General features: G+C 44.8%; 1 long non-coding RNA gene across 1 annotated transcript in view; it reads left to right on the top strand.

The window, feature by feature from the left end:
• Positions 1 to 202: 202 nt before the first annotated feature.
• LOC138569038 (uncharacterized) overlaps positions 203 to 27,296 on the top strand; it is a 137,377-nt gene continuing 110,283 nt past the window's right edge. Inside the window, exon 1 of the long non-coding RNA XR_011303071.1 lies at positions 203 to 287. This is a non-coding gene — a long non-coding RNA (uncharacterized lncRNA). The remainder of the gene's footprint in view (positions 288 to 27,296) is intronic.

The raw sequence follows: 27,296 nt of genomic DNA, 5'->3' as shown, positions 1-27,296 counted from the left end.
GTTTTCTATTTTTGGCTGTTATATATCACGCATTTGTATTTCACACCGTTACATCAACAAACTGATTTATTACATTCATTGAGAATGTGTCTCTGCAGGCGGATCCTATGGTTACGGTAGCGCGCTAATTGTTGTATTTGTATTTCAGACGCTACGGCTATTTAAGCTTGTACACGTGACAGCTCACGTGACATGTGACAGATTCACAGTTACTTTCGCTTTGGTGCAGCGTTTCTTCACGGAGGAAGCCGAACAGAATTTTGATAGAGATACCAATGAACGTTAAGGTATGGACTGGTGGCTGAATAGACCTCCAGTACAGGGCGAGTAGGTTTTACAATTACGGTTGACATTAAAGGTATACATAATGCGAGCCTTTCTATTTAGCATTGGCGACACTCGAAAGGACACGACCACCGACACACTATTGGGGTGACTGCTGAACTTAACACTATAGAAGAATCTCTCGAAAGCAAGGAGTTTTTGTAGACGAGTGACTTCAGTGTTTGAAATCTCACGTGCTAGTTCAGGTAGGCTTGCATCGTCAACGTTTTTATACTATTGAGGCAACCATTGCATCCTTATGGAGACGAATGGCTTACCAACTTCATTTCTATATACAGGTACACTTGGCACTGGTACCCCTCGGCAGCAGACTTGAGTTATGATTTGAATTAGGGTGACACTATGATCACTTTATTTTAGGTGGAACGATGCACACTACCTGCCACTGGGTTTTTGTCAATACTGGTATGCATTACAAGAAAGACAAGGGTATGGATTGCCAATCCCATGGGAGCATGTTCACCTATTTAAGATGGTTGCACGTATCCGAAAAGATGTTAAGCCGATGACTACTTTAACAGGACAGATACACAAATGGGTGTGATAATATCTCTGGGATGCATGACATGATCCTATAGGTATACACGTAGTTGTAAAAAGTGTATAAACTGAGACTGAACCTGTTCTAATATGTATGTGTTTTCAGAAATGTTGTCCCTGAAGAAGGGGTTCATACCCCGAAACACGTTAAGCACAAAGTATTTCAACTGAAAGATGTATTGTTTGGAAATGTATATTTTGTGTTTATGGACACTTTTGAATCGTGATGCACTAGATATAGCTGGCTAATATTGAGTTTGTAACTCCTGTTTTTTTATTTAGCTATTACATTAAAACGTATGAATTCTTATGAACTTTTTGTCTGTGTGGTCAGTTATATTGGTGTGTAGGGTACTGGAGTGTGTCAAGTGGTAGACACTGTGTTAGGTAGATTTGAAGGCTTTGTGCCAGGGCCTGTATTCCTCCCCTGCACCCAAAGTTGTTTCATTGAAATTTATGTAAGATTTCTCCTTGATATATATCTCTTTAAAGTTGTGCACTAATATATTAGTTGGTTTATTCTGACCTGAGAGTCTTGTCACTTTTGCTGAAGTTGTATTCCAATAAATCAGTAAGATGTTTGATTATATTAGGGTTTAGGAATGAATATTTAGGAGACTACGTTGGACAGAGCTGAATTAGCTTTTTCATTTCGCTCCTTAACAAAATACAAAATGAGTCTCTTAATGTCACCTTGTGAAGAAAGCAGGCCCAGCACAGAATATACACCTACGCTTCAGAATGCCAACCCTTCAAAACCTTCCTGTACACGTCAGGCTGCAGGACTAGAAAATGTGACCATTGTCTCACCCTCTAAGGGAGTTTGAGTGCCCAGGGAATCACCTAGGGGAGGAGCAGTGGAGGAGGGCTTCCCCTGGAGCACCAACCCCTAGCGACACTCAGGAACTCTCCATATTCCTATAAACACAACTAACAAACACATGCGACTAACACAATACAGTCACCAAATCACGCAGAACAAGCATTGGCAATGATTATGGCATTTATTGTTCCTCGTTCCTCATTTATGAGTATCTGAGTGGGAAGAGAAGGTTGTAAAGTTTTTTAAAAAGAGGAGAAGGAAAGAGAATAGAACCAGAGAAGAAATGATTAAGGTCCACACAACTATTGAGATGCAGAACCATCTCTAGCAAAGAAAGAAAAAGGCTAAAAGAAAGGGCCTTCTTGGTTAGCCATTAGATGGGAGAGTGAGAATATGGGATGAGGCTTTGAGTCGTAGAGATATATCTGAGATAAGTGATACACCGAATATATTCTAGGTTAGGTCCACTGGGGTGGAGGGTGGCTTGACCCACAGCTGCTGTGTTCCAGCTTGGGAGCTGGACCTGAGCAAACACTATTGTTAATGAATTGCAAAGAATATGAGACAGCATAGATAGGAGTTTAAAGGTTGTCTGTAAGCAGCTTCTTGGGGCGGGTTTCTCTTTAGCTGTGAGAATTCAAGGATACAGGGAGAGGAGAGCTGGAGAGCATCTATTATTTGTTAACGGTTGGGCTGTTGACTCTTAGGTTTTTACTCTGAGGTGTGGCATGACTTGTATTTGTTTCTTTTTTTGTAGTTATTATTATTTACTAATTTCTTATATATTTAGTTGTAGATTACCAGCAAATTTCTTACAAGACATAAAGGAAATCTCGGGCACTGTATTGAGTGACTCCAATTCTATAAACATTATCTCATGAAATGTGAATGTTTTGAACAACCCGATAAAGAGGAAAAAATTGCTTTCGCACTTAAGGCATTTGAAGGCCGATATTGTACTATCACAAGAAACTGAAGCAGGAAAATGATGCAGGGGTTGGATTGGTCAGGTGATTCATTCCTCTTATTCGACAGCATCTTGTGATTTTTTTATTTTAATAATTCATAATTTCCCAGGAAAGGGATTAAATTTAAAAAAAAGATAAGGAAGGCAGGTTGATCTCTGTATCCATGTGAGTCCAGAATACTGAACTATCAATTTGTAATGTTTATGCCCCAATTATGAACAGTGGTCCATTCTTCAGTAAAGTGGTAGACATTTGCTTGACATGAAGGGGCAACATATCATTTTAGGAGGCAATCTCAATGTTACCCTAGACCCTGTTATGTATAGAATCAGCCTGAGGCCCAGAGATGGCAAAAAGAAAGACAGGGGTATGTTGGGCCTGACCATTAAAGAATTTCGGTTTATCGGATGTTTGGAAACTGGAACACTCCACGGACAGAGAATACACTTTTCATTCAGGGGCACATGACAATTACTCTAGGATAGATAATATTTGGACTTCTGGGAAGATGACGGAGCATTTTAAGAAATGTAGTATTGAGAGTATAATAATCTCAGATCATGATCCCATTAAATTGTGTTTAGCCTTGAATTTTGCAAAGGACAGAAGGTGAATTTGGAGAATGAATACCTGCAATTCTGAAGGATGATATCTTGAGGGAGTCTCTAATTAAAGAAGCACAGGAGTATCTCACGCATAACTTGAATGATGAGGTGGATCTTGCTACGATATGGGAAGGTTTTAAATGTGTGATGAGAGGTGTACTCATGAGATTATCAGGGATTCGGCAGAACAAAAAAGATAAAGAGCTGTTAACACTAAGCATGAAGGTGAACGATTTAGAAAAAGAAGTTATGAGTTCGGCAGATGCTGAGAAAAGACGAAAGCTTCTTAAAATGAAATATGATTTGAACAAGATCCTAAGTGAAAAGGCTGAGCGTGCTCTTTTCAGGGTACGAAACCCAGTGATGTATACCTGTAGAACACTGTTTCTTCTTCTTTCACCGCTGTGGTGTATAGTTCACAGTTATCGCAAGGATTGTTCCGAGTAGATGTAGACCTGGTGTCATAGTGCAGCTTTGCTTAGTTTTCAAGTACAGCTGACAGTAGATGTTGTAAAGACCAGTCACTAACACGATTGGTGGAATTATATCAGCACGTGAAATCAACAAAGTCTGAATGTTCAGTGGATGTTATCTGTTTGAAAAACATGCAACCTTCTAGATCATACAGGGACACACAAAGCGGGTCATTACTTAATGATTGAAGCATGTATAGGGGCATTTACCACATGAAAGTTAGATTAATAACATGGTCTGCTGGGTTTACACCAATCGAACATGTTGAACTATATGCATGGTTAGGTCTTAATTTTTGATTGGTTTTATAGAAAACATGTTTCAGGTTTTTTCTCTATATAATACATATTGTCATTTCTCTAACTATACACTATACAGAGGGATTCACTCACTCAACCAACCACCCACTCAGTCATCTACTCACTCGTTCACACACACTGATTGACTGACTGATTCACTCCCTAACTCGCTCCCTACCCACTCGCTCAAAAAGTGTATTCCCTCACTAGTCACTCACCCACTTGCCCTCTCACTCAAGAACTTTTGCTGAATGATGTTCCTGCACCTCTTAGCAGCTGCAGGCGTGTCTGGGGCACACGGCCAGCCCCTTTACCATCTGTTTCTTCAAGCAAATATTTTTACAGAGTGTCCTGTAGCCACTAATTAAGGTAAAGAACACGCAAATCCTTGTAAATAGATAAAGAGATCTATTCAGTGCCCCAAACATTATTTACAAGCACTAAAAAAACAACTAAAGTACAGATTAGCATCAAGTTAGGTCTGGCACAATACACCATTTACTGGTTGAGTCTGGAACAGTCAAGGTACACGCTGTGAAATACTTGGGTTTCTGTGTGCTTTTTTAGGTAAATCTATCAAAAGTGTCTCTGTAGAGGTGTGCATGTGTCCTAAAGGAGTAAACACAAAAGGCAACGTGCAATTCCCGTAGCCTCAGTAAGCCTAGTACATTACAAGGTGAAAGTGACAGCCAGACCAAGGAATGTTAACCATCATACGGCCAAGATTTGTCGCATAGCTCTCCATTTTCATAATTAGAATATGATCTGAAATGAAAACTAAAAAACATTGTCCAGTTTAATAATTTTAATGTGGACATAGAAAGAATAAGCTTAACATCTTCATGTTCGACCAAAGGGGCCACCAGTATGTTCTATTTTGCCTTCTTTGGGCATGGCAAGGAAGGTCAGGCATGGCTGCTTCTTGCAGCCTATGCATGTCGTTTGCGTGCCTTCCTTCCTTGTTACTGTCGTGTCCTTCTTTTTCATACTCTTTCTCGCATTCTGAGATTAGACAGTATTCAAGATTTATTCCACATTTTCGTTCTGCCATGACTGCTCCACAAATAAGGACAATTGTGCTTCCCCGCTTCCCTGCACACCGGCAAAGTAGGTGGCATGGTGTAGATTCTGACAGATTGTTACTCTGTATAGCATCAGTTTCAGTACACAGGGCACTATAGTCCTTGCACATTGCTGCAGCTATTTTGTATTCTTTTTTGTGTTGTATTTATTTTGGCAGGTTAGTCAAACACTTCTATCAGAGGTGCCATGTATAGAAGGGCAATAAGACCGAAAGCGCAGGCTGTCCCTTTGCATAAAGTACCTTTACCAAGTTCCATCAGTTGTGTTGGTGAGGGCAAGCCGGATAGTGGAGGGGTAATGCACTGTTCCATAGAGGAGGACGTTCATGAACATGGTGTACACTTATGTATTTGGACTCTATGTACAAGAATACAATTTCATGCATACAGTTGTTACTCGTCAGAGTAGGGCCAGCAGGGCAATAGAGGGCACACACATACTCACCAAACATGGCCATTATGGAGATGGAGGGCAGGGTTCCCTGTGGACCCCTTCTGCCATTACCCTGGTGGCCTGGGTGGGTGGGTGGGTGGTGAGGAGCTGCCCGTTGTGGTGGCACTGGTACTGAAAGGTAAGTGGAGGCCATGGAGGGAGATATGGGAGCAGAGAGGACAGGAAAAACAGCCAGCAGAGGGAGGGAAGATGGCAGGCTGGTGCAAGCAGTTGACAGCTTATTCGGTTGGTTGCTGCACCTGCCCTGCATGCTAATAACTCTTCTGATCCCTCCAATACCCCGGCACGCTCTGGCCTTGTAACCCTCTGCAGGGCAAATGGGGAAAAAGATAACAAGAACACAAATAAGAGTAATGGAACACTGCATGGGGGATCTTTCAACAAAAGCAAAAACATTGAGACCGGTGAGAGCGGAAAGTCATTGACAGTTGGTTACAGACTCTCACCGAGGAGGGTTGAGAGGCACTGAGTACCTAACTATAAACAAATCACTTTGGCTGCCCTGGAAAACATGGAGGCCCTCCCCTGATAGGGAGGGGAGCGCCCACCTCACTGTTGCCTCCCCTGCGTGTACCACCACATCTTTCATCACTGCTGCCTCCCAGGCTGCTTACTGGCCTACATGATGCTCCCCAGGGATGCAAGGGAGCACTGTTTTAAGTATAAAGGGCCCGCCCCCTGCCAGGAGACCCACAAGGCCTACACAGGGCCACTGCTGGCAGACACAGAGCGGGTTTCAAGTATGTCTCTGGGGCCCCCATGCTGCAATTCATGCCGGGCTGCTCCTGGCATATGCAGCCAAGCAGAAAAAAGAGTTTGGGGTCCCTGCACACGCTGAAGATGCGGCCCTGCTTGCCAAATCACCATCCAGAAGGAGCAGAAGAAATGAACACCAGCAGAATGGACCTTGAGACAGCCCTGGCCAGGATGTCTCCCAAGTGAGGTTTTTCGATGCGTAGTTACAGTGCACTGTATATATTATGTTATGTTATGTTATTGGGACTTGTACCACACACCTCCAGGCGCTCAGGTGGGGCGTCGGGAAAGTTAGTGGGATTAAGAGGGAAAAGCGCAAGTTGATGGGCTGTTGGTAGCTTCAGCTCGGAAACACTGGGCACTGTGTTCTGGTCTGATTTGGGAGATTTTCATTTGTGTGTTGATTGCGAGTAGTCCTTTGTGTGTTGGGTGTTGTGGTGAGATGGAAGAGGGTTTGTAGTTTTGGTGTTTCGTGTTTGAGGTTTGTGTCAAGTTGGCTTTGTAATGACGTGGCTATGATGAGTGTTAGAGTGTTAGAGATGTATTAGTAAGGGTATAGAGACTCTATATATTTCTAAGGACTTTTACATTTTTGAAGACCTTTTTATATTTTAAAAGGACTCTTATTTTCCGTTTTTAGTAACGCAGCTGCTTAGGTAGGTTAATAGTGTGCATAGTGTTGTGTGATTCCTCCTTTTACATAACAACGTTAAAAACTGCTGGTCTACTGGTAGAAGGGAAAAAGTGGAATACCAACTAAAGAGACCGTACACCAGCATTTTGTCATCGGCCTTTCCTTTTGTGTGCGCTAAAAGTTATTGTGACCCAGTGTTTCTTCCCTGGGGGTGTTTGGGTATCCCATCCTACCTTTTACCTTTTCATCACATGTCCACTACCCACGAAGGTGCACCAACGTGATTCCGAAAACCAGGTAAGAGAGAGTTGCTGGAGACAGCTAAGAGTCTGGTTAAGTTTTAAAGTTTGACACAAAGTTATACAAATTATTCAGGTACTCGCCTACTCCCATCTCCCAATAAGCACGTTGTAATCATGCCCCTGCTTCATATCTGATTGGCTGCTGCACCCTGCCTGAGTGCTAATTGCTTTTCTGATCTCTCCAATGCCCCAGCACTCCCTGTGCGTTCATCTCTTTATTCCTAGCTTTGTTTGGCAGTGATCAATTGCTTACTAGCTAGCTCTGCACCATAGCAATCTCTTACATATGTACATACATACATACATACATACACACACACATACATATTGCAGCAACAAAAAAGGACACATCACCTACCCCTCAACATTAGATCAGGTGGCAACATCTTCCCCACACAATCACTTTGATGAGGGTGCAGTGACAAGTTTGTCAGGAATTTGCCAATCACAAGAGTGTGAAATTGACTGCCCCACCTCGGCTTTCTCTTTACCACAGAATGTGTATACTTAGACGCCAAGTTAACAAAAGAGGGAATGAGGGGTGGGAGGTAGTTGTGGGCAATAATGGGTAGCAGGGAAAACAGAAAGAGGATTAGGGAGAGATTTTCGATAGCACTGGGGTATGTGACTAACCTCACACAAATGCCTATTCCATGGTTAACATCGCATGGTTAGTGACTGCTAAACGTTGCTCTTATTGCGCTAGGATGCCAGGTGGCTCTGATGATTCTACAAACAGTTTAAAACATGTGTACACGTGAGTGTCAATGGTCAGATACAGGTGTCCAGTGTTGTCCTGCACCAGTGTACATGTGTTAGATCAATGCAAACATTTCAGCTGGCACATAAACCGCAACAACATATATTTGACACTGTACACACACTTATTTCACCCAGATGAAGAAGTCTGTGAGACTTTGAACGCTAATGCTGTGTTCCATCTCTGCATAGTATTTTCAGTTAATCCAATAAAAAGTGTCAAAACGTGCATGTGATGTTGAAACTGGAATAAAGAGTTGAATTCTTCTTTGTAATATGATATATGAATTTCCATCGGTAAACTCCACAACTCATTCATCACTCACACTAACTCAGCGAGTTTAAGATCAGAGAACTGTAGTGGTCGGGAATCCTTAAGAGTGTTGCCATTGTTTCATTGCATCTGTCTGTGTTCGTTCTTGAAGTTCTGAAACCAACCTGGAGTCACATTTCCACAGACCACTTACGCACAGTTTCACTATTTTATTTAACTATTTTATTTCCTAATTTGCTCATAGGAAAAGGTTTGGCCTGGCTGAAAATGTGCAATATGTGGCCACTTTACAAATGATTTCCAGGGCCTCTTTTGGTTCTCACTCCAGCCCTGCCAGTTGCACTGGAACATGGCCGCTGATCCACCCTGTCTCCGTGGTTACCACCCAATCAGGGCAAACTCCTAGACACCATCATTTCTCTCTCCGTCCAGTGTTCCCCAGGGAACACTGCCAATGTAACACTTCAAAAAAAGAAAACAAAGCATCATGCTTGTCAGATCCTGGAGACAATTGTTATGTGGGCGTATCATACTTGTCGAAAATCATTTTTAACAAAAAGAATAAGTAAGAATGTCCTGTCTATTTTATTGTTCACAATATGTAAACACTCAAAGAATATTATTTTGGAATATTAGGCAATCGAAAAAATAGTTTTTCAGATAAACGAGGACAGTTGCCCGGTTTTAAAGAACTTCCCACCTGCTGTGCTTCATTGGTCGCAATTCCCCAAAAGTACAGTTGTGAACATAAAATGCAGTACCACAAACAAAAAAAAATATTACTTACATTGAATTAAACTGTTTAGAAAAGACTTGTGGAAGATATACAATCAAGTACATAATGAAATGTACCCCCTCTAGCATAGCATTAACGTTGTATTCTGAAAGTACCCCATCAGCAATCAGAATGAATCTTGTCCCAAAATATAAAGGTTACATTTCATGAAAAGCAATGCTATGGAATGCATCATCCTTTGGCCCATAGTTGGAGCTTGGCATATTTAATACATTTACTGGTTTAAGCTCAAACTATCGGCTAGAAATGTTCAATACATTCATTGATTTTGACCCGGAAATGTGCGGCTGAATTATTAGAAATGAACTCATTTACAACAGGTTGGGATATTTAGTAAATGTCCATGTGTTCTTGTTCTAGAAAATGCCTAATAATATTTGTCATTTACCCTCAAATAGCAATGCATACTCACAGCCTCATTCTGAATGGGGCAGATGTGGGGCAGTTCACAGAGGAGATCCTACATGGCCCGGGAACCAACCCCGCCTTGAAACTCAGAACCTGATTGTGTCCTCCTTTCAAGCATCAGCAAAAATCAGTCCCAAACCGATGGAATCAATGGACAATAATGGGCACCATGTTCGTCATGGCAGAAGACATTGCAGAGCTCTGGCATGCGGCATGCACACACACCGTAGATTACTGCGGACTCACAACACATACTGTGGTGAAAGGAATGCAAGCTCTGGGGGATCCCGCATTCTGGGGGAAGGAGCCTGATCGTGCAACCAGTCGAGCCTCCTCACACAAAATCCACGGGCCAATATGAATGAGGCCATTAGTGCTTTTTATTACTACCTAGAATGGGTATTAAGTGAACATATCTCCCTGAAGTCAGAAGAAAGACTTCAGAGCGGTCTTTCTAAATCAAACTGTCACACCCCTGCTGCACACGAATGTGCGCAGGGGCTCACAGGCTGGGCCAGCCCAGAAGACAGAAACCACGGCCGAAACAAGTGGCCTTGATTATTACCCTTAAGAGGTACAATCTCACCCATTCCATCCCACTAACCCACCCCCTCTCCTCCCCTTTTTTCAGAGCCGCCAGAGCGCTAGGGGACCACTACGGTGGTGATTGTGCGCGATACAAATGTCCTTTAACATTAACATTAACATTCCCTGGTCTTGATTATTACCCTTAAGAGAAGGCAGCGCTCTAGTTTCAGTGCAGGGCGAAGAGAGCAAGAGTGCTCCATCTGGCCCACTGCTGGAATGAGAGGAGCTGCCATGGGAGGTTCCTGTCAAAGGTGACAGCAGGCCTGTTAAAGTACTGTGCTCCCACGTACACCACCTGTGGCCTGAAAGAAGCGGGGCCAAGCCCTCTGGCCACCAAGGAGTCGCTCTAGATACCGGCTCAGAACCACCAGCTCACACTCTGGCCGACAGGGAATTTTCTGCTGCCTTGACAGGCCAGTCCAGCCGTCAGTTTGTGCTGAATTATCCCATCTTTTAAACCGTTTGCTGGACCTACTTTGCATTCATGTTTGTATTAACTCTGTCCCCCCCAATGCCTCGCCTGCTGCTGCTTTACGAAGGCTGTCTATTTGCCATTATTTATGCACTTTGTGTAAGTTCCATGAACCTGATCCACTTAATGAAAGCTCTAAAATAGGCCACTTCCCTTGAAATCATCGCATGGCTTTTATATGCCACGAACATCCCAGTTTCAAGCTGATATTTGTAATGGTGCCTGCATAAAATACACCCCGAGAGACATGCGTGCGTCGGAATGATTCATTTTCTGCAATTCATTCTCGCTCAGCATCCATGTCCTGACAGACCAGCTAACATGTACTGAAACATCTCTACAACCTTGTACCAATTCCTTTGGTTGATACTGTATTACATTAATTTTTTTAAACCTGTATTTTGCATTTTTAAAGCGCTCACACAGCCCACGGGTATAGAGGCGCTGTTACATGGATTGTTTTGCTTTTTAGTTGCGTAGTTGTTTTTTTGTTGTTGTCTTAGTTGCGCATTTATAACGCGCTTAAATACCCAGAGGTTTCTAAGCGCGGACACGGTGATCGAACCTGTGTTGCTTAGTGTCGTCTTGCTTGCAAGGCGAACACGTGGCCGGACGATGTATGCCCCAGTTTCTTCTTGAGGCAGGAGAAGGTGGCACGTGTGGCACTATGTTAGGGTTTACTTCGTTTTTGTTTGCTTATAATTTGATGTCCAAATAAGACTTTTAGAACTAGAATGAATTGTATTTTAGCTTCAGAAGAAACCAAACTCTTTCTGTGGGCAATATATGCTGCGGTTGTGGTATTTTATTTTATGTGCTTCCAGCGATTGCTGTCTCCAGAACTCATGTCCAAGGCACGATGAACAAAAGAGCATTGCCCGTAGACCGATGCATATTTTGTCGCAATGTATGTCGCGCTTCAGTCTTACTCTGGGGGTAGATCTCTCTCCGCGGCAGGGGCCTCCCTCTGGAACAGCCTTCCTGCCTCCCTGAAACTTGAGGAGAACCATCTCCGAGCACCTCAAAACCTTCCTCTTTGCTTCTGCTTTCTCTCTCCCTCTCGCCTCCTAATTCTTCGCTGAAACTGCACTGAATCTGCAACTGGGCTACTCTCACCGACCCCGGTCCTTGGCCCAGCCACTCTCCACTTGCGCTGCCTCCCTGGCAACCCCTGCACTGCGGGACTGTCTCTGTGTCCCTACAGCCCCTCCTTCCCAGCACTTGTCTGCACTTACCTTGAACTTGCCACCACCTGGCCCTCTTACTTATTTATTTTATTTAATTCTACTTACCTTGTACTGCACTTCCCCCCATCCCCTTCCCCTTGCACTTTCTCCCTTCCCCCTACCCCTGCACTTGCGCGATCTGAATGACACCTGGCCTAGTAGGATCGTTGTCTGTCTTCCCCTTGTTCCCCCCCTCCCTGCCTCGTCGCGCCTTGAAACACTTGTGTATAGGCGCGTTACAAATGCCATATCATATCATCATATCATATCATATCATACCCACTGGAGACCCTTATCCTGAATGTGCCGGACAAGTAGGTGGGGCAGCAGGGGAATGCAGTGGGTGGTGGCATCAGAGCCTCACAGCACGAATCAGAGGAACCTCTCTGAAATTATCTAGGGGAATGGGGTAAAAAGGAACAGCAACCTGTGATATGATATGATATGTTATTGTGGGGATGGTCTTTACCCGACAGCACTCCACAAAGTAGTTCTTTTAAAAGTGATATTCAGACCTAAATGCGTTTCTACTATTACAGGTCTCCTAAAAGGAAATTCCTATGTAGTGCTTGGGAAATTGGGTAAAAGAAAAAATATGCAGGAACATATTCAAAGTTTCAGTTGTTTTGCACGAGTGTTTCTGGACTGCATTTCATAGGAAAATAGAGCATTGATCAAAGGGGATATTGATATTGATATTTTATTTCTATCGCGCTCGTACACAAGTGTTTCAGAGCGAAACAAGGCAACAGAGGGGAACAGGGGAGAACAACACAACGATCTTACTAGGCCCAGTGACATTGAGAACACACCAGTGCATGGGAGAGGGGAGGGGAAAAGTGCATGGAAGGGGGGAAGTGGAAAGGGCGGAGCAGAGGATAAACAGATAAATAATAAATAAATAAATAATAAAGGCAACAACAAAGGGGACAACAAACAAATACATTGTGAGTTAGCATAATATAGGGCAGAATACCCAACCCTGGCCCTGCAGAGACAAATCCACACCAGTGTTTCAGGATATCCACACACAATATATTTGATTATAGCAAGTTTAAATGGGAGTTATTTGCATAGTCTGTGATAATCCTGAAAATTTGGTATGGTTTCCCTCATTGAGGAGAGAGAGAGAGCTTGAAGCAGTAGCTGTAACCAATTTAATTTGTGGTGCAATATGTGGGCCTTGATTTAGAATTGCACCAATTCATATTGCCCAGGGTCTTAAAAGAGTCTATTGACCTTCAAACTTATTTCATCATCTTGGCAGATGTTTTGTAGTAGATACATTTTACATATTTAGTTGATATGCACCTCCATTTGCCCCAACTATACAAGAATCCAATCCCTTCTCTTACATCTTCAGCCGTCTTCTACTGAACCAGCCAGACACTCCAATCATACTTGCCTCCAGAGTCTGCTACGTCAGACCTTCCTGGACCCTTACAGACATCTCCACCCCAAACTCATCAAAACCACCCCTCCTCCGAGGATCCCCCACCTTTTCGATCATAAACTGATAAAGCCCTTCAGGGCCTGCTCCTGCCTCTCAAATTACCACTCCACCCATCCTCTCTTATTCCTTCTTCTTCAGCTCTAAACATTGTACCTGCAACAAAATGCCCAAGATCTATCGTTTGCAGGCGTGCCACAACACGTCTGAAATGTTAGTAGAGATGCACAGGCTGTAGATAATGGTAGTAGAGAGGCACAGGCTGTAATGGTAGTAGAGAGGCACAGGCTGTATTTAATGGTAGTAGAGAGGCACAGGCTGTAGGTAATGGTAGTAGAGAGGCACAGGCTGTAATGGTAGTAGAGAGGCACAGGCTGTAGGTAATGGTATAGAGAGGCACAGGCTGTAGGTAATGGTAGTAGAGAGGCACAGGCTGTAATGGTAGTAGAGAGGCACAGGCTGTATTTAATGGTAGTAGAGAGGCACAGGCTGTAGGTAATGGTAGTAGAGAGGCACAGGCTGTAATGGTAGTAGAGAGGCACAGGCTGTAGGTAATGGTATAGAGAGGCACAGGCTGTAGGTAATGGTAGTAGAGAGGCATAGGCTGTAATGGTAGTAGAGAGGCACAGGCTGTAGGTTTGTAATCAACTTTCAATCATTTTAACTAGGCTGCACGAGAAATCAATGTCAATGGCCCTCATTACAACCCTGGCGTTAAGGGATTATCGGTACCGGCAAGGGCACCGGTACCGGTAATCCCTTGACGCCTGATTACGAGGTCCCTTTGCGGGTCCTGACCTTAACGGCTGGTCTGTACCAGCCGTTAAGGGAAGGAACCGCAAAGGGACCTTGAAGGTGATTACGATACCGCATTTTGCGGTACCGTAATTACCAACTTCCTCATTCCCCTTGAGCCCTATGGCGCAAAAATGGGGAAGGGCCAATGGTAAATGGGGAATTACCGCCCCACCAACCTTGGAATGGGGCGGTATTCCCCATGTCACCATGGCGGATCCGGTAAATTACCGGCATTAACCATGGCTCTAATAGCCGGGGTTGTAATGAGGGCCAATCTCTGATATCCAATGCCCACTGCTCCAGTGCCCAAGGCCAAAGCAATCGAACACCTGCTTAGCCCTCTCTTATTGGTTTACCACCACACCAGTGATTACTATGTGCATATAAATATTGCACTGTTTTAGTGTGCACGACGGAGGTCTCACAATGTGCCCTTCATGCTGCCTCAAGACCTGAAATCAGTGGAGCCATAGGCTAGTGGCATAACTATTGAGCCAAGTGCCCGGTATTTAGGTTATCTGAGAAAATGATCATGTTTTCAGCAGCTATCTGCTCTGACTCTACAAAAGGCTCATTTTGAATAAAGCAATTCTATCATTTCACCGAGAAGAACGAGCTGCAGGAGCACACTGACATTTTTTCATCAGAAAGGGGAAAGCTGTACATATCCTCCCCAAATATGAACTCATAAAGTTAGGTGGCGGGGATTCGAATCCCGGTCCGGACCTAAGCGCCTTATAAAACATTAATTCATTATTGTCCATTCATTAAAAACTTAAAACCGTAAAATATGAATGGATCTGGCTATCATTAGGTAGGTGCCCTGCATAAATGACTTGTCCACCCCAACATCCATCATCTTTACAGATCTCGAAGGAAACCGGACTCCTGTCTTTGTTAACCATAAAGCATGGTGCACACAGTGCAGTGGTTTGTGGGCTGCACTTTGTGCACCACTCCGGTTACTTCCGGTATGGCATGCTTCATCAGCTGTGGATTGTATTTGGTGCATGGTTGGAGTACGCGCAGCGTGCAGCCTGTCACTATGCACTGTGTGTACAGGCTTCATGCCATAGACGGACTTCCACCCAGTGCTGGGTGGGCTTCTGCACCATGGGCATCTTTTGTGGGTACTTTGGTTTTCCGCTCCTCTTACCCTTTCACCCTACCCCCTTCCTTTCATTCATGCTCTTCTCCACCACCTCTTTGAAGTGAAGAATTTGTAATGGAGCTTCCAGTATGTTGTTCCTCATTCTTTACAAATGTCATATGCAAGTGTTTTGTTGTGTTCAGCTATTTTTTAATTCTTATATGTGGACACACGCACTTTCAAATTCAATGGTTTGACACATTTTTCCATATGTTCTTGTTGGATATCCGCGCCCACACCCCACTTGGAGGAGTTGGGCTTGCTCAAATGGTATAATATGAAGCCACTTGAAAACAGATTTCCAGGGCAAGTTTGGGTTCCCAGTCCAGTTGCAGGACTTGTTGGGCACCTTTGTGGTGCACAGGTCTGGTGAGACAGATTAACATACTAGTGAGGATAGACCGATCAGTGACTCTTAGAGTTTGCCCCGACAAGTGGCATTTACATGAAACAAATAGTGTGATGTATTCTGGAGGTTACACAACACTCATCTGAAATTGGACAAGAGCTTAGGATTTAAATGATATAACAGGAATAAGAAATGTGATATACATACATTGGATAAAATGCTGAACAAACCAAAGATAATACATGTTCTCATTTGTTAAAAGCGAGTTCAGGGATGGTGCTATGTCATGGAACAGTGATATATCTGCCTTGAAGAAAGGAAATAGTGGTAGAACCAGCACATTTTTAGAGATGGTGTCAGTAAACAAGGACTTGGGTAAGGATGGTCTTAGTGCCCCACCACTCTGTACATGAATGTAGGAGAGGGATGGGAAACTCCAGTGGAGATCTGGGTACGTGTAGTGACTAAGGGCCTCTTGCCCCTCACCCGCCAGGCTGGGCTCCCTCGGAAGTCTGGAACACAAATGCACCCTAAGGCTTCTGTGAGTAATCCTCGGCAGAGTGCCACTAGCAGGGGTGGACTGGCCTACAGGGAACTCTGGAGATTTCTCAGTGGGCCTCTTCATCATGGGCCTCTTTTTAATTTCCAAATTGTCTTATGGCAAAGGGTTTGGGCGTGCTCAAAATGTGTAATATGGAGCCACTTTGAAAAACATGTCTAAGGCCCCTTTTGGTTCACAGTCCATCCCTGGACACTAACCATGCGTCCCCCCTTATGACAATCTAGAGATCATCGACACCACGTGCCACAACAACATGAAATAGGAGTGCTCATCCAGGGGGAGAGGAGACAAAAGAGACGGTGGACTGGAGGTTTCCCAGGAGGAGGAGGAGACAAAGAGACAGTGGACTCGGGGTTCCCTAGGTGTGGAGGAGGAGACAAAAGAGACAGTGGACTCGGGGTTCCCTAGGTGTGGAGAAGGAGACAAAAGAGACAGTGGACTGGAGGTTCCCCAGGAGAAGGAGGGGATAAAGAGACAGTGGACTGGAGGTTCCCCAGGAGAAGGAGGGGACAAAGAGACGGTGGACTGGGGGTTCCCTATGAGGAAGAGGAGGCAAAAGAGACAGTGGACGCCAGGTTCCCCAGGCGGAGAAGGAGGAGACAAAGGAGACGGTCGACTGGAGGTTCCCTAGGAGGAGGAGGAGACAAAAGAGATGGTGGACTGGAAGTTCCCCAGGAGGAAGAAGAGACAAAGAGACGATGCACTGGGGGCACCCTAGGAGCAGGAGGAGAAGACAAAAGAGACAGTGGATTGGGGTTTCCCAGGTGGAGGAGTAGGAGACAAAAGAGGCAGTGGACTGGAGGTTCCTTAGGAGGAGGAGGAGCCAAAGGAGACGGTGGGTTGGACGTTTCCCAGGAGGAGGAGACAAATGAGACAATGGATTGGAGGTTCTCCTCCCACGTGGGCCTCCCTGGTGGGACTGGCCATGTATTTCATTTTACCTAGCTGCATTTTCTATTGCAGATCTAGAGAATACTTATGACCTTTATTGAAAAACATTGTTTCTGACACAGTATTATAATTGCAGTACATGTGGATGTTGTGAGGGACAGGTTGTGTCTTTCCCTTTGCAATCGCTCTGTGATGCCTCCGTCCCAGGTGTATCACAGAGGAACACTGACTTCACAGGTAAGGCACCCACCCTCACCCACACCAAAACATACAAGTATGGGGAACCCTGAACAAATGCCCTTGAAGGCTACATCCTTTTGATGTACGGGAAGCAGCATTCGAGAGGCATCTATGAGCAATTGACAAGGTTTTAGACATGATGCGTTCTCGTATCTGGAGCCAAATAACATCCCTTCTTGCAGATGAAATGTGGTCGATTTTCAGAATGTTTAATGCTGCCCTTAGAGCGTTGTTTTGGATCACCTGCATCTTCTGCATGTTGTGGGTCAAGGTGCCGGTGAAGAGTGCATTGCAGGAGTCCAACCTGGATCAAATGACTGCGCGGGCAATGGTGAGGCAGCTCTCAGTGGATATGAAGGGTATGGCTTCATTAATCAGTTTTGTGGTGGGACAGCAGAGGAGGGAATAGCATTCACATGCCCGATCAGGGAGAGAGTAGCATCCAAACTCCCAGTGTTTTCACAGATGGGAGAGTGGGATCGTGTTGCTGTCGATATTAAATGAGGCATAGTGTGGATTCAGTTTCTTGATCACAGCCTGGGGGCCAACAATGATAATCTCTGTCTTGTTGTTTAGGCAAAGATGATGCCCAGCTATCCAGGCCTGGATGGTCATAAAACAGGGTCAAGGAGGGCTTAAGGGGAAGGATTTGGGTTAGAAAAGAAGGGGGCTATAGGGTGTTTCCCGTATAACGACAAAGTGAATGTATAGCAAAGTGAAAGGAACAAGAAGTACATTTATGAAGAGGTAAATGTGACAAAGTGAAAGTGTGGCAAAGTGAATAGTGAAGCAGTAAAGACATACATTTGCTGGATATATATTAAGACACAGCTGATTACTTTTTTACAGGAAGATAGCAGAGTTTTAATGTTTTTTATTGTTATAATACCATGTATTTTGCTCTTTTAGATTTTATGTTTCTTTGTGATATTTCCTATTGAATTTCTAGTGAATTTAATAAACGTATCTAACTCATGCTCCTTTACTGTCTCTGCTTCCATGTTGCATGTGGTGCCTTATACATTACCAATTAGATGTACATAATGAAATTGGTGAGGTTGGATGGAAGCCATCATATCATTCTCTCTCTCTCTCTCTTTCTCTCTCTCAATCCGCTGGTTATCTCCCTTATCTCCAGCTAATCTTTCTACTCATTTGTGTTCACTGGCGTAACCGGGGCCCCCGCAGCCCCTGCGGTGCGGGGGTACCTGCGACCGCGTGTTCTGGGAGGGGCCCCCATTATGAGCAAAAAAAAAAAAGAAAACATTTATTTTTCGATTTTGTTTTTTTTTTTTCTTCTTTTTTTTACATATTTTCTTTTTGAATTCACTGCATTTATAAAGACAGGATTTCTGTAACAGACATACTTTCTTTATGAAGGCACAATGAATACAAAAATAAACTTTCTTTTTGAAGCCCAGGGCCTACTCCCACCCCATGACATGAAGACCCTAGGCTGGAGGCCTCCATGTCATGCGGTGGGGGAAGCCCTATGACTTCAAAAATAAATAGTTTATTTTTGAAGTCACTCTGTTTTCATAAAGACATTATTTCCTTTATGGTTCAGTCTTTAACGGAAATAATTTCTTTATGATGTCAGAATGACTTCAAAAAGAAACAATTTATTTTTGAAGTATTATGGCTCCCCTCAACCCCATGACGTGTGCGTGTGTGAGTGTATGGTGAAAGGGTGCACAGAAATGTATGGGTGGATGGGAATGCATGTGTGCGCGGTGGCTGCCTGGGTGTACTTGTATGGTGAAAGTGTCCACACTTAAAAGTATAGCTGACTGTCTGTGTGAGTGTATGGTGAAAGAGTGCACACAAATTAATTGGCGGCTGAGTGTGCGTGTACGGTGAAAGGATGCACACTTAAATGTATGGGTGGCTGCCTGGGTGTGCCTTTATGGTGAAAGGGTGCACACTTAAATGTATGGGTAGGTGCCTCGGTGTGTGTGCCTGTATGTTGAAAGAGTGCACACTTAAATATATGGATGGCTGGGTGTGCGTGTGTGTATATGGTGAATGGTGTGTGTGTGCTTGTGTTCAGGTGCGCAACAAAACCTACATTTCAGGGGGGGCTAACCCTTCAAATTTTGGGAGAAGCGCTAACTTCACGTGTGGTGGAGAAGAGCAAACTTATTTGTGTGGGGGCATCGAACTTCTTTACGCATTTTAATGAGACTATTCTAGTGCAGCTTCAATGTTACAAGCAGTTAACTCTCTCCTTTAAGACTGAAAGCACACACTTATGGACTACTTTGAGAATGACTGGTCTCCTGTTCCCTCTCTACCCTTCCAATCACTCCCCTGGCATGCAAGTGCTAAACCCACATCACAATTTCAATTGCTTAAAAAATTTGGCATTTGAATGCAGGTACTAACAGTGAAATGCTGTACATTATTAATTGCTGGGCCGGGCCCTTGTTAACAGCGAAACCCAGGTGCTGTTTAACATCTGTGTCCTTTTTTGTCTAGCAACTGCTGTGTAGGTCAGCCAGGCCAAGTCAACATAGTCCACAATTTCAGGGGGGGCGATTGCTGAAGCCCAGTCAGCTCAATGGTGTTGCACCACTACTTGTGTTTAATGCCTTGATTACTTATTGGTAATCTTCATTACTCCCAGCCCTATTCTTCCTCATTCCAGTACTTGTTTATGAGGCAGTGCTTGTGTATGAGGCATTATGCCTCATACACAAGTACTGGGATGAGGTAGAGGTACATGAAGGTAATGTCTGACTTAGCTAACTGTAATCTTCCTTACTCCTAGTCACACTCTTCCTAATCCCAGTACTTCCCAATGAGGCAAGGAGCCTCATACATAAGCACTGGGAGAAGGAAGAGGGACGTGCAGGTAATTCTGGGCCAATGAGCTGAATTTGGAGATTGGGGTAGGGGATGGGAGGGAGAGGGGTTGTTTGAGGGGGTGGGATTGTGCAATAAATCATAATGGTCGTCCATGTCCATACTAAGCAGGCATGATATGTGGTATTAGTGGCTAGAGAGGCATTTTGGTGCAGCCAATCTAGTCATTCCTCATTTTGGTATGACTTTTTTTAACTGGGCATTTCTGAAAAAGAAGTCCTGCTAAGCGTAATTACCTGGCTAGACTGGCATATGGGTTCTTCCAGTCTAGCCATTTCTTACTGCGGCACTATATATTTTTCTGGGCATCTGTGATAAAATGATATGATATGATTAGTCATATATAACGCACATGTGCACAAGTGTTTTTCGGCCCGACAAGACAAGGGAAGGAAAACAGAGGGAGGACAAGACAAATGATCTTACTAAGCCTTTTGTAATTTAGATCGTGCAAGTGCGAGAATGAGAAGTGCAAGGGGAAAGGGAGGGGGGAAGTGCAAGGGAGAAGGGAGGGGAAAACAAGGCAGCAATGCTCTGAGTAAGTGCAGCCAGGGCAGCGCGGCTCTGGGTGGTGCAAGGATTACAAGAGACTGTAGGTTTACAGTAACAGCCCCTAACTGCGTTGTAGGCCTGGAGGCAGTGCAAGGATGACTGATCAAGAAAGAACCTGGACTCAGTGAGACTGAGATTAGCCAAGCAACCAGTTGGTACAGCAGACAGGTAGGTCAGGTAGGTTAGCAGGGGAGGGAGAGAGTGAAAGCAGAGGAAAAGAGGAATATTTTGAGCTGCTTCCGGAACTTTAGGTGGTTCAGCTCAAGTTTGGGAGGGGCAGGGAGGCCATTCCAGAGGGAGGTACCTCCAGGGGTGAGGGATCTAGACCCCCTCTCTCTTCCTGGAGAAGCATCTAACCCTAAGGGCTCGAGAAGGAAGGTATTTTGGAAGAGAGCGTTGGATGTAGTGCGGATCGCAGCCCCAGAAAGCCTTGTGGACAATGAAAAGGGTCTGGAACTTGATCCTTGCAGCCAACAGGAGCCAGTGAAGAGATTTCATGGCTGGAGAGATTTCATGGCTGGAGAGATACGGTCCCTGGGCTTGAGACCAAGGATAAGTCTGCAGTCCTTTTCTGGATTAGTTGCAGAGGGTGGAGAGTAGACGAAGGCAGATTGAAGAAGTGGCTGTTGCAGTAGTCCAGCCTAGAGAGAACCAGAGCTCTAGAGATAGTGAGCTTCTGGGGGAAAGTGAGAAATGGAAGAGTCCCTTTGAGGAGGTGCAGCTGGTAGTGAGACTTCTTGGCGACGTCCGAGATGTGAGGAGAGAAAGAGAGAGTGGAGTTGAAGATGACACCAGGAATGAGCGAGAGAGGAGAGTAGGCTGAGGGGAGCCTGAAGGAAAGCTGAGTGTCATCCGCATAACACTGTAAGTTAGAGGAGAAGGTAGAGATCAGGTGAACCAAATGGGCCAAATAGAGGTTGAAAAACCAGGGTGAGAGGATAGAGCCCTGGAGAACACCACAGGTAGAGAGAGGTGGCAGAGTGAAAGGGACCAAGTTGGACCTGGGAGGGGCGGTCCAAGAGGAAGGAGGTGAGCCTATTGAGGGAACAGGAGAGGTTGAGACAGCTCCTTTCAGATTTTAACTGTGTTGTTAGAGGCCACAGAGACACAGGCTTGAATGTGTGCTTTCTTCTTGTTGAGTCTTATTGCTTCAACTGGCATTTTGGTGCAACCAGTCTCGGTATGTCTTAATGTGGCCTTGCATGCTTTACTGTAATGTTATTATGTGTCTACACTAGCCTACATTGTGCAGCCAGTTGGACATGTTTTCATTGTGGCATGGCATTTTTAATACCAAAGCATTCATGTTCATGTGCACTGTTGGTGACGTGCATGTATTGGATTGGCGTTACCCCACACAACAATAGCAAACACTGTGGCTTTTTAGCCAATTTTTCTCAGAGTGTGCTGCATATTGCATTAAAACACATATTTATATCTTTCTCCTAGTGCAGTGTGTGGCATACCCCTTCAGCAACACGTTTGTGCGTATTGCACAAGCATAGTAATCTAGGCCGGCCCATAGCGTAGCGCGACTCGCGATTTGTTGCTGCGTTGGGGGCCCCCTCAGCATGGCTCGCAGGGGGACCCCCAGATCTTGTGTTATGCCACTGTTTGTGTTCCTAATCTTGAAATTGGCCTGTTCTTTTTTTCTGTACCATTGGGTCGTCATCCTCTCCCCTCTGAAGCATGTGGCTTGAATGCACTCAGGAATGTATTTTTTTGCTTTTTAGTTTTCTGCCTTATTTTGCTCACTTATTTTTGTACACAAAGTTAGTCTTTATTATGACAGAAAAACAACAGGAATAGCTTGGCCATGGAAAACAGCACCTACATTCTTCAGAAATACTGATGGCATTCACAGACTTGTCACCAGGCATATGTTATTTTCTAAATGTCATACATTTCTCTCCATAGCCCGACTCATCTGCTGTTCTTTACTCACTGCAGTGTCTTTTGTTAAAATCAAATAAATAACTCAACATAAATCTTGTAAATGATTAAACGCATAAAATGTTAATCCCTCATTAAATCATCCACAATGTAATATAGACATGGGAGTCTATCAAGTTATCTAGAAAAATGTATCACATGCCAATTATGTAGAATATCAAAATGCTCTATCGGCAATAAAACGCATGATTAAATACCACAGACATTGGAGAAATTAAGCCAATTTGTAAGCAATAACGAATTGCAAAAACCACCCTTAGTCATTCTCTGAGTACATTCGTTCACAAAGTTTGAAAGATTTAGTGAGAGAGGCCACTGCAGAGAGATTGAATCGAATAACTAAATGTGCCGTCAGCAAAAGAAACGAGGGCTCTGCAGGTGCAGAGAAAGGAGGAATGACCTGACCTGTAAGAGAAGGAAGGGATCACAAGGGATACACATCTGATACAGGAAGGTGATCCTTATCTGACGAGCTGGGGTCAGAAATGTCTAACTGTCTCTGCCATCAAATACTGGATGGCATATCACTCGCTCATGCTCAGCTCCAATAAAACCGAAGTTCTCTACCTCCCAACCAAACGGGCTATCTCTTCCTCTCCCCCTCTTCCATTCTTCTCTCCTGACTACCTTCCCTGCTTTGCTTCTGCTCGCAACCTTGGTGTCGTCTTCGGCCCATCTCAAAACTTCTCGCTCCTCAACTTCAGTAAAATCAGACATCTTCCTTTCAACACTGCTAAGCACCTAATTGCCTCTTTAGTACTTGCTTGATCAAACTGCTGTGCCAGTCTACTCTATAGCATTCCCAACTATGCCTTTTCACCTCTAGACCAAGTCCTCACCTTTGCTACAATCTTCAACTTTCCTTGCTTCACCTTCACCTCCCCAGCCCGTCTTCAGTTAGGCTGGTTATCTATGAGCCAGAGGGCAAAGTATACACTAATTCCCAACATCTTCAAAACTAGCCACAGACTTGCCCCATCATACCTATCAGCCCAGCTCATCCTTGCCGCCTCTTGTGCCCCTTGCGCTCCCTTTCATTTCCGCTCCCTTCCTCTCCTCGATCACTTACGCTGGAATGCTGTTCCTCTCCCTTGCCCCACTACTCCCACTCTATCTCTATTTAAATCCAACCTCCTAGCTCTCCTCCTTTCTGAAGACGCACTTGCATAGCATTGTATGCCTCCAAATCTCCCCGTCCTCCTCTCCCCCTACCTCTTTATGACACCTTACAACAATTATCCCTCACTCCTTCATCCTAAAACGTAACACTTTCCCGTTCTTATATAATGCTCTACTGTCCCTGTCCCTGGTTCATGTTTCTACCACCCCCACATCGTCTAGTCTTATACCCAAATCCTCGCACCCATTGTTAAGGACACCCACCCTCTGCTCTGTAAATCAATTAGACACAGTTTTGTAAGCATTTGTCTGCCAAAATGCATTGTTTTCCCTGTAATTTTCAATAAATAAATCAAAAGAAATATTTTCCACACACTAGTTTGCCACCTGCCTTAACATCGTCAAGGACACAGGAAAGGATCTTTCCAACAGATAAGGTTATTTCCTGTGTATGGAGCACAATTGCTCTCCCTCAAATATCCATGGAGAACTGGGACTTGAAGCAAAGGGACTTTGGCACCCCTGAATTAGAAACGGCAATTTATCGAATCAGTAGGTATATTTAAGTGCCTTTGCTAAATAAATTGCCTTTGAGCAGATGCTTTACGGGTAAGTTTATGGCAGTATCCTGCTGGTTAGCATTGTCAAGTACCGGTAAGCAGACGGGACAGTACCAAAGCTATATAATGGCTGAGGGAACAGGCTTTTCTGTGCTGTTTGCGAGAGCCTTTAATGCAGTCTCAAGACTTGTTCCAGGCAGGGAAACTCGGTATTCTTGTGCTATTAGTACCCCAAGAGAACGATAACACAAGCTGTGGCTGTTCTTTGCTGTCAAACCACTCCCCCAGAGACAAGCCACCTAGTAAATCAAAGGTGACGGTGGCCATGTTGTTAACAGTCCTCTGTTCTTTCAGTTTCACATGTAAGACTTTTGTTTGGAGGGGAATGCTTTCCAGTAGTCTCTGGCGGTGGAGTGGTTTATTGCTTGGCCTTGTAACCCTTTGTCTTTCATGTTTCCATGCATGATGTAAGCTTCAGACACATAGACAGATCTTAGTGTAAACTTCAGACACAGTGTGGGCATAGGCTCACATAAACTACTATGGTGGCTCCCAAGGTACACACTGGGCCTCATTATAACGCTGGCGGTAGCTGTGCCTGTAAAACCGGCATGGCTGCCGCCGGAGTTGCACTTTTTCCGGCACCCATCAATGAGGTATTACCAGGTAATTCCGACATTGACGGACCCGGTAATTCCTGCATTGCCGTGTACCGGTGCCTGTCAGTACCCATTCCCCTTGAGCCCTATAGGGCTCAAGGGGAATGGGGAAGCAGGATGCACCGGCACTGTTATAAACGGTGCCTGTGCATCCGACATGCTGTGCTCGCGGGTGCTGCTGCGCCCGCCAGGCCAGGCCTGCCGGGCTAAAACAAAGAGGTGATGGCTGGAAGGTTTAGAATTAATCTTAACCACTGGCAACGCTCTGGGCAACCCTCCAGACCACCGTTCTTCGCCTGCCAAGCCATTACAGAAGGGAAAGACCATATGCAAATCAGGCTTGGCCCCACCCCAAAAGGGGCAGTCCAGCCCGAACTGCTAGGCCACATCCCCTCTGCACGAGACCACAAGCATCCCCAAACATGTTTCGCCCTTGTTGGGGCTCATCAGTGAGGAGTAGCTTGGGTCTCTAGGCCCAGCAGGCACGGGACCCACGTCTGGGCATACCCGTCCCACTCGGGGTGACATAGCAAAAACAAAGAGGTGATGGCTGGAAGGTTTAGAATTAATCTTAACCACTGGCAACGCTCTGGGCAACCCTCCAGACCACCGTTCTTCGCCTGCCAAGCCATTACAGAAGGGAAAGGCAGGAGTCTGCGAGCACAGCTCATAGTATGGCGGTCCGGGAACTACGGTACCGCCATGCTTACCGGTACCGTAGTTCCCGGACCGCCATGCTTATAACGAGGCCCACAGACTTTTAAAATCTGTGGAGTGTGTGGGCTATACTGATGGCAAAGAATCGGATTCAAAGCACGTGATTGGCTAGGCGTACCTTCCCAAGTACTACTATCCCAAAACATGATTAAAGGAAGCAACAGAGAGATATTTGCTATTCACATAAAGAAAACCTGCCTCTCCTTCCGGAGAACCTGTGATTGGAGACTCTCAATAAAGTACTGCTTATAAAAATCAGTCCCTCACAGACACCAAGCAGCAAAGGAAATCTAATAGATGGTTTCCAGTGTCTCCAGTGAGATACTTAAACCAAGTTCAAGTATTTGGATAAACACCACTCTATTGGTGGAGCCAGTGGAGAGGCATTCAGGTATTCTATTTATGGTCATATTAATTTTCAGTCCGAAACCTAGTGTACCTGTGCATGCTGGCCTTTCTGAAATGTACCAATCAGGCTCTTCAAAAGACTTCAATGGAAAGAGCTACAGCAACTATGACAGACACCGCGAACGCGCCATGTTCGATGGGTAGACCGGAATAATCCTCCTGGGTTTCCCATACCAGAGGAGACAGTTCTTAAGTATTAACTTGATTTGTGGGGAGAAAGGGGTGAAACCCCCTAGAATGAATTCCAAGCATTGAACCTTGGCTTACAGAATGCGCTTTAGTTCCTTAGTCCTGCTCGGAATTGAGCTGCCCGCAGTCTATTCATTTCAGATCTGATGCGCTTCATTCATGACATATTAATCACTGGATATCAAAGCGTTGATGAGGGACACAACTGAATGACAAACGGTCATTTTAAAGCCATTAGTCTGAAAATTGATGATAGTAATTGAGACAATTTGCCCCACTGTTTGACTACATTCTATCTTAATCGCTGATAATTAGTAGGACCTGCATATTACACTTCTCCTGCTAATTTCATGCCTGAATGTCTTATATGATTATCGATCATTAATCAATGACTATGCTATGGAACATGCCTAGGAATTGTGTAACTTTGGGACATTCCCTTAAATTCAAATCCCGAGTGATATAAGGCACCGGTGCCGACGCTGCACCACGCGGTGTCGCACTTGCTGCAGAACTTAGCAGTGCATTCTGCTAGCGTAGTGTGTTGGTGGGCCTGTCAGCACATGCCAAAATGTCTTCTGCGTCAGTGAGAGTATAGCATACTGTGACCACAATCTGTTTCCCCTCTCGTAAAGAGATGAGGCGGGCCACCCACTTGATTGCTGCACCAGTATTTGTGACCAGTCCAGTGGCTTCAAACTGCAGATGCACAATCTCCACTGCCTCGTGGAAGTGCTCCAATGCATGCTTCTCCCAGGATGCAGTCATTGTCATTGAATGCCGTTTGGGGGGCACTTGCTTTCAAAGTGGCAGAAAGATATGTGCTGGGTCATTGTGGAGAACATGCTGGAAACAAGGCCGCAGAATCATAGACTGCAAGCAACTATACTGCCTCAACACTCGCTTTCCAGCGAGAGGAGCGAGGCTTCACCTGAGGTGACATCAACTCTCGCGATGGCACGCATGCGCTGATATTTGCTGACACGTCTCTGCGCTGTTGAAAAAATGGACCCTTTGCACAGCTCTTGC

Source organism: Ambystoma mexicanum, chromosome 2q, assembly GCF_040938575.1.
Source record: "Ambystoma mexicanum isolate Mex_15411 chromosome 2q, UKY_AmexF1_1, whole genome shotgun sequence".
In the NCBI taxonomy this organism is placed as follows: Eukaryota; Metazoa; Chordata; class Amphibia; order Caudata; family Ambystomatidae; genus Ambystoma; species Ambystoma mexicanum.
This window is presented reverse-complemented; position numbering and strand designations above follow the sequence as displayed.